This window comes from Nansenia antarctica, assembly GCF_963989245.1.
Source record: "Nansenia antarctica genome assembly, chromosome: 17".
Taxonomy (NCBI): domain Eukaryota; kingdom Metazoa; phylum Chordata; class Actinopteri; order Argentiniformes; family Microstomatidae; genus Nansenia; species Nansenia antarctica.
Genome location: NC_137687.1, coordinates 27,902,534 through 27,910,033, shown reverse-complemented (window position 1 = coordinate 27,910,033; position 7,500 = coordinate 27,902,534).

The following is a 7,500-nucleotide window of genomic DNA, read 5'->3' as shown; positions in this document are numbered from 1 at the left end:
CTCTCTCACTCCTCCCTCCCTCTCTCTCTCTCTCTCAACCCTCTCTCTCTACACACACTCACTCTCTCCCTCCCTCCCTCTCCTTCCCCCTCTTCCTCTCTCTCTCTCCCCCCTCTCTCTCTACACACAATCACTCTCTCCCTCCCTCCCCCTCTCCCTCTCTCTCTCTCTCTACACACACTCACTCTCTCGCTCCCTCTTCCTCTCGTTATCATAAGAGTTACCTTTAGCGTTTTAAGGCAGTATAACAACACTGTCTAAGTCAATGAACACGATAGAAACACTTGAGAGTTCACACAGCCCACAGCAATAACACAACCATGAGCACAACAGTAAAATGTTCAGCAAAACAGTAATCTTGCTTTCACACAAAATGTTAAAGTTGTGCGCCTCTTTGCAGAACAGTTAACACAACTCTCTACATCCAACCCAGACCCAGACCCACTGGGGTCTGATCATTACATTGGATCCCGATATGAGGACCAAAGCATCAGAACGTGTCACATACTGAAATGTATGCACTCACTGCAACATCGCTTTGGATAAAGCGTAAGCTAAATGGCATATGATTATTATGATTATTATGATTATTATGATTATATATTACACAAAAATCAATTCAGTAAGTGTTGAGTAGTGACAAACCACTACTACCTACTCCATACATGTAAACTCTCATCGCTCAACAGTTGCACCAGCATCTAGCACCAGCCTTATTCACCAGCATTTAGCACCAGCGGGTTGAAGTGCTTATGAGTCTCTGCCCAGTTCTCTCAGCAGGAGATGGATCTCAGAGCTTGTCTGTGGAATCCTCCCGCCTTGACCTCTGACCCCGCTGGCAAACACTCCGCCTGTTAATAACGCCTGACTTAATCCACCTGACAAACTTATTGCACCATTTACCAAAAGAAGCTTCCAAAAACGTCATTTACACATTTCTCTGCTTTTTTTCCATCATCGTACAACACTAAAATGTTCTACTGGTGGTGTTGATAAGGCAACGATGACATACACGATGAGGGGATGGACTAAGTTTGTGTTTAGAGAACTAAACTACGTTGCAACAACACTGATAACCCAAAAATAACGCTGAAAACATACCCCCCCGCACCCCCCCCTCCCCCCGCCTCTTTTATCAGACGAGCCGGAGAGTAGAAATAACACCCAATTATATAGAAGCAGGAAGTGTGTACTAGATAGGGGGCAACGTGCAGACGGACACTCTGAGGGATAGCATGTGTTCCTTTGGGAGGTCGACACCCAGTTACACCAGGGGAGGCTGGGGAGGTAGAACACCAGGGGAGGCTGGGGGAGGTAGAACATCAGGGAGGCTGGGGGAGGTAGAACACCAGGGGAGGCTGGGGGAGGTAGAACACCAGGGAGGCTGGGGGAGGTAGAACACCAGGAGAGGCTGGGGGGGTAGAACACCAGGGGAGGCTGGGGGAGGTAGAACACCAGGGAGGCTGGGGGAGGTAGAACACCAGGGGAGGCTGAGGATCACCAGGGAGGGTGGAGGTAGAACACCAGGGGAGGCTGGTGGAGGTAGAACACCAGGAGAGGCTGGTGGAGGTAGAACACCAGGGGAGGCTGGGGGAGGTAGAACACCAGGGGAGGCTGGGGAGGTAGAACACCAGGGGAGGCTGGTGGAGGTAGAACACCAGGGGAGGCTGGTGGAGGTAGAACACCAGGGGAGGCTGGGGGAGGTAGAACACCAGGGGAGGCTGGGGGAGGTAGAACATCGGGAGGACAGGCTCAGTGTAATGCATGGGAGGGAAGGAGGGACAGTATCAGAACACACATGTGTCTGGTTATAGTGAATCTCTACTGTCATACCCTGCTGTAACTGATGTATGTAACTATAAATCACTCAACAGTTTAACTAACAATCGGTCTGTAACAACAAATCACACAGATCATCAGTAATGAGAGAGAGAGAGAGAGAATATGTGGCCTCGTAGACAGAATAGATTGTCAATGTTTTTGCCACTTTTCGTGTTCTACAGCCAATGGCCGATTTTAGTTGTTGTAAGTTCACCACCTGCTCGATTCTGAATAGTTTAGAGTCATTCGATTTTATATTTATCGTAAGCAATCATCATATTCTTCTCTGTAACAGTTGCCGTCCTACTTCCATTCCATACATTACAACGCACCCGACCTCCTATGGCGACTACTGCTGCCAGCCTCCCCTGAATTACACTGAAACAACAGGTCACGCAGGGGGCAAACCACTTCGAGGGGTGGAGGGGGGGAGGTGGTGGTGGGGGGTGGCATGCCAAAGCAACACAGAAATACCATGCAGAGTTGTTAGACTTGTTAGACGAAGCCGTAAGTGCAGTTTAGGTGCCAGTCCAGACTCTTGGCGTCATTCATCTAAAAACACAAACACAGAAGTTGAGTACAATAGCAATTAACTCTTGGTCACCGCCCCCCCCCCCTCCCCCCTCCCCCCTTGCCTCCGCTCAAAGTGAGAGAGAGAAAGACAGAGAGCGAGAGAGGTGTGTCTCTGATTACACAACAAGGTGAAACATTTGAAGTGGATGATGCCAAAAGTGGCACCTCCCCCCCCCCTCCCCCCTGATGTCAGCTGGGTTAGAATATATTGATAAAAGGTTTTTTTGTTACCAAGGTGCCACACAACAAACATCTAATGATGGGTAAAAGCAAAGAGCAAGACCTTCGCAACCAGATTGTTGCAAAACATGAAAATGGAATTGGCTACAGACGTATTTCACAACTTCTGAATCTTCCAGTAAGCACCATTGGGGGCAATTATCCGTAAGTGGAAGCAACATCACTCCACCATCAACGGCCACGCACAGGAGCTCCTCGCAAAAATTTCTGATCAGGGAGTCAGAAGGACACTTAGAAGAGTAGCCAAAGAGCCAAGGACCACTAGGAAAGAGCTCCAGAAAGACTTGGAGGCAGCAGGTATAACTGTGACAGAAAGGACAGTAGGCAATGCACCCCCTCGCCATGGCCTCTGTGCACGCTCAGCCCGCAAGACTCCACTACAGAAAAAAAGACATGTTAAAGCTCGTTTAAGGTTTGCCAAACAACATTTGGACAAGCCAGTGAACTACTGGGAGCATGTACTCTGGTCAGATGAGACCAAAATGTTACTTTTTGGCTGTCACACAACACACCATGTTTGGAGGAGAAATGGCACTGCACATCACCCGAATAACACTATACCAACAGTGAAGTTTGGAGGTGGACGTATCATGGTGTGGGGCTGTTTCTCCTCTCGTGGTACTGGCAGACTTCATATCATTGAAGGAACAATGAATGGAGCCATGTACAGAGAGATTCTTGAGATGAACCTGGTTCTTGAGATGAACCAGGATGCGGAGGATGAGACGTGGGTGGACCTTCCAGCAGGACAACGATCCAAAGCATACAGCAAAGGAAACTCGCAATTGGTTTCAAAGAAAGAAAATCAACTTGTTGGAATGGCCCAGTCAATCACCTGACTTAAACCCGATTGAACATTTGTGGAAGCATCTGAAGATCCAGATTCACAAGAGGGCCCCCCGCAATCTTCAAGTTTTAAAGACAATCTGTGAAAGGGCCAAAATCACACCTGAATACTGCGGGCGATTAGTTACTTCATACAGAAAGCACATTGAAGCTGTCATTACAAACAAAGGCTTCTCTCCTCTCCATTCAAGTATTGAATTAATTTCAGTTATTTTTTTCCTGTTTCATTCCACTTTATTACACATAACTTGATTTACATATGGACTTACATGTTTAGATTTTTTGTCTGGATTGTTTCAGTTAATACCTATGTCTGGTGCAAATTTAACTTGAATAGGAAATACATTTACTGGACAAAATGTTGATGTGTTCAATACTTATTTCCCCCACTGTATCATTATTCAGAATGAATAACTTTGCTCTACCGTCATACTGTCATTGGGGATATACATACTTTCTCAATATCTAGACTGTCATATCGAGAAGTGCTGGATTGCTGTTCTGTGTTTAAAGCAGGACGTAGTGGAATGGTGCGTGAGGTAGAATCACACACAACATGGGACCTGCTACACACTCACCCTCATTACCACAACCTGAACCGTGTGTGTGTGTGTGTGTGTGTGTGTGTGTGTGTGTGTGTGTAAAAGAGAGCAAAAGAGAGAGAAAGAGAGAGAAAGACACAAATCTCTAAGGAGGAGAGGTGAAAGAGAGGTGTAGAGAAGGAGAGAGAGAGAGATTACAGAGGAGAGGGAAAGAGAGAAAAAGACAGACTAAGAACAGACAGAAAACTGTCGGGGGCCAGCGTAGGGGAACAGGGAGAGCAGGACAGTCTAATCTCTTTAATTACATTTCAGCTGCCCGCTGTAGCTCAGGGGAGGCTGGGGGAGGTAGAAATCGGAGGACGGGCTCTTTGTAATGCATGGAACGGAATGAGAAATGGTTCCATGCAATGAGCCTGATTTCTACCTCCACCAGCCTCCCCTGGTGCTATAGCTAGTTATAGCAGTTTAATCCCACCATTTCTCCCTCTCCCCTCATCCCTCCCTCTCTGCTCTCTCCCTACCCTCATCCCTCTCTCCTGCCCCCCGCCTCCCGATCTCCTCTCTTTCCCTGTCCTCCTCCTATCCTCCTCCCCAACTCTCCTCTGTATTTCCTTCTCTCTATCCTCCCCATCTACTGCTTCCCTCTCTCCCCTCTTTTCTCTGACCTACGAGGTCGAAGAAGAGTGGGGGGGGAGAGAGAGAGAGAGAGAGAGAGAGAGGGAGGGAGAGAGAGAGAGAGGGAGAGAGAGAGGGAGAGAAAGAGAGAGGGAGGGAGAGAGAGAGAGAGGGAGAGAGAGAGGGAGAGAAAGAGAGAGAGGGAGGGAGAGAGAGAGAGAGAGGGAGGGTGAGAGAGAGAGAGGGAGTCAGAGAGAGAGAGGGAGGGAGAGAGAGAGAGAGGGGGGAGAGAGAGAGAGAGGGAGGGTGAGAGAGAGAGAGAGGGAGTCAGAGAGAGAGAGGGAGGGAGAGAGAGAGAGAGGGGGAGAGAGAGAGGGAGGGAGAGAGAGAGAGAGAGAGAGGGAGGGTGAGAGAGAGAGAGAGAGGGAGTCAGAGAGAGAGAGGGAGGGAGAGAGAGAGAGAGAGAGAGAGAGAGAGAGAGGGCGCCCTTTACGACAACTAACTGCAGCTCACCCAGAACAACTTCTTTAATAAGAACAAGGAAACTTTGTTTTTGTGTTTTTTTTATGCTCAACCGACTTTCATTTAGTTATTTGTTGTTATGTATGTTAATGTTATTCTTCTTTGTTATATGTTTTATGATGATTTCTTGTATATGTTCTGTGTGGACCCCAGGAAGCGGATCCTAATCAATCCTAATAAATCAATGCGAACAACAACACTACCTAGATCTGGGTTTCCGTTAACCGGTAATTCCCGGTCTTTGTCCGGTAAAAGTTGTTGAAGTCCGACAAATTGAAAAGTCGTCGGACATATTGTCCGGTGAAAATAATTCCCTTTGAATACAATTCGCTAAAGTTCACATTCTGATTCCTTCTATTTTTAAAAAGACGAATATATAGGCTATGTATTTCTTTTATTATGATATGATTTGACACCGACATGATGATGACTCCTAATGTGTAGGCCGGCCTATGCGAAACAGCGCACAGGTGCCACATGGGATTGATGCCAGATGGGATTACAGTTTAACCAGTCTATTACCGCTTAAACACAGTAGCCCATTCGGCGGTAACCCATGCCTATCTGGCAACCCTGCCAACCCGTCCACCATAGTAATACGCAAACGTTGCAGCTCAAAGTGCACCATAGCGAGCGATTAAATTAATGGAAAGATGGCAAAACAAAGTAAGCTTAGCAATTATTTCATGTGACACATGTAGGTGACCGGTCCGTTCAGGCGTTTAAAAATGCCCGAGCACGCTACATCCAGCATCTAGTAGATGCACTACACGAGCGATTCCCCGAAGATTCCCTAGATGTACTGAACAGCTTCGACATCCTTCTGAACCCCTCCCAATACCCACAGACGCAGGATGGTAAGTAGAAGCTAGCCTGTTTAATTAAGTTGGTTGCAAAATGCATAGTATAATTCTTAGGCCTATCCTTTTTGAATAACCTAAAATGCTTGTCTAAATTGCGAAATGTAGACTATGGCCGCCGCCCATCATAGGCTAATAATAATTATCATCATCATCATAACAATAATAATTATTAGGCTATAATAACAACAATGATGAAAACAACAGGATAACATTTAAACCTTCCTACTTTTCAGTTAATCTGGCTGTTGATGTCATTTTGTCATAAAAAAAAAATAGGCCATCACTGATTCATTATCACTCATTCCGTCCCCTCAGCGCTTGAAGAATATGCTAAACCGGCCATCCAGACCATCATTGGTCATTTTGGCCAAGAAATGACCAGCGATGATGACTCAGCACCAGCCACAGCCCCGGTCATCGATGCCACAAACGTGCAACGAGATGCCATCGGTGTCATGACAGCGCTTCGTGGTTATGGGGGCTTGCGTTTCTCAACAGCCTGCGAAGTCCTCATCCGAGACTTCAGCGAAATTTACCCAGAGTGGGCCACACTGGCCAAGATAGCCTGCTTGATTCCCGTCTCCAGTGTGCCTGCAGAGAGAGGATTCTCTCTGCAGAACCGAATTAAAACTGCGGACCGAAGTCGCCTTGGGGAGGGCAAGGTCACACGGCTAATGCGCATTGCAAGTTGCGGAGAGACACTTTGCAGCTTTGATTTCAAGTCCGCAGCTGCACGCTTCAATGCTGCCAAAAAGCGACGTAGGCCTAATAAGTAGCTGAATTATATGAGCAGCCATTGTTATTTTCAGAGTTTTTACTCTAGGCTATTTTATTTAAGGCTATCCCCTATCTATCTGAGAAAAGGCATAGGCGATAGGCCTAGGCTGTAACATCGAACGGAAATTAGCCTATACATACGCATTGCAAGTTAATTTAAAGCCTATTTATTTTCAAAGAGTTTTATTCTATTTTATTTTATCTGATAAAAGGCATATGAACGGAAATTACGCTAGCCGTGTCACGCCAGAAGCCTACATGCTTGCACTGTTACCAGGGTTCGAGTTATGTGGGAGCCAATGGGAGCTGAGCTCCCATAGAGATGGTCTGAGGCTCTCTGAGCTCCCATGAAGGCAGTAAAATCAAAAATCTGTGGGGGTCGCTAATAATACATTACCACAACTATTATTTGATCAAAATGTCAATGTAATGAATATTATTTAATTTATATTATAAATATTGTAAAATAAACATGTTTTCCAAAAGAACTACGCGCACCATTAATCTCCTGTGAATGACAGTATGCCTTTGACTGCCTGCACTTCACCACCAAGACACCATGGGGCGCAGTAGAATATTGTGCAACAGCAAAAGGTTGATTAATCAGCTGTGCGGTAAACCGTTGGAACACACAGTGCACAGCTGATTAATCAATTAAACCAATAGAGTGAGACACCAGTTGCCTTTCAGGAAGTAGTGAG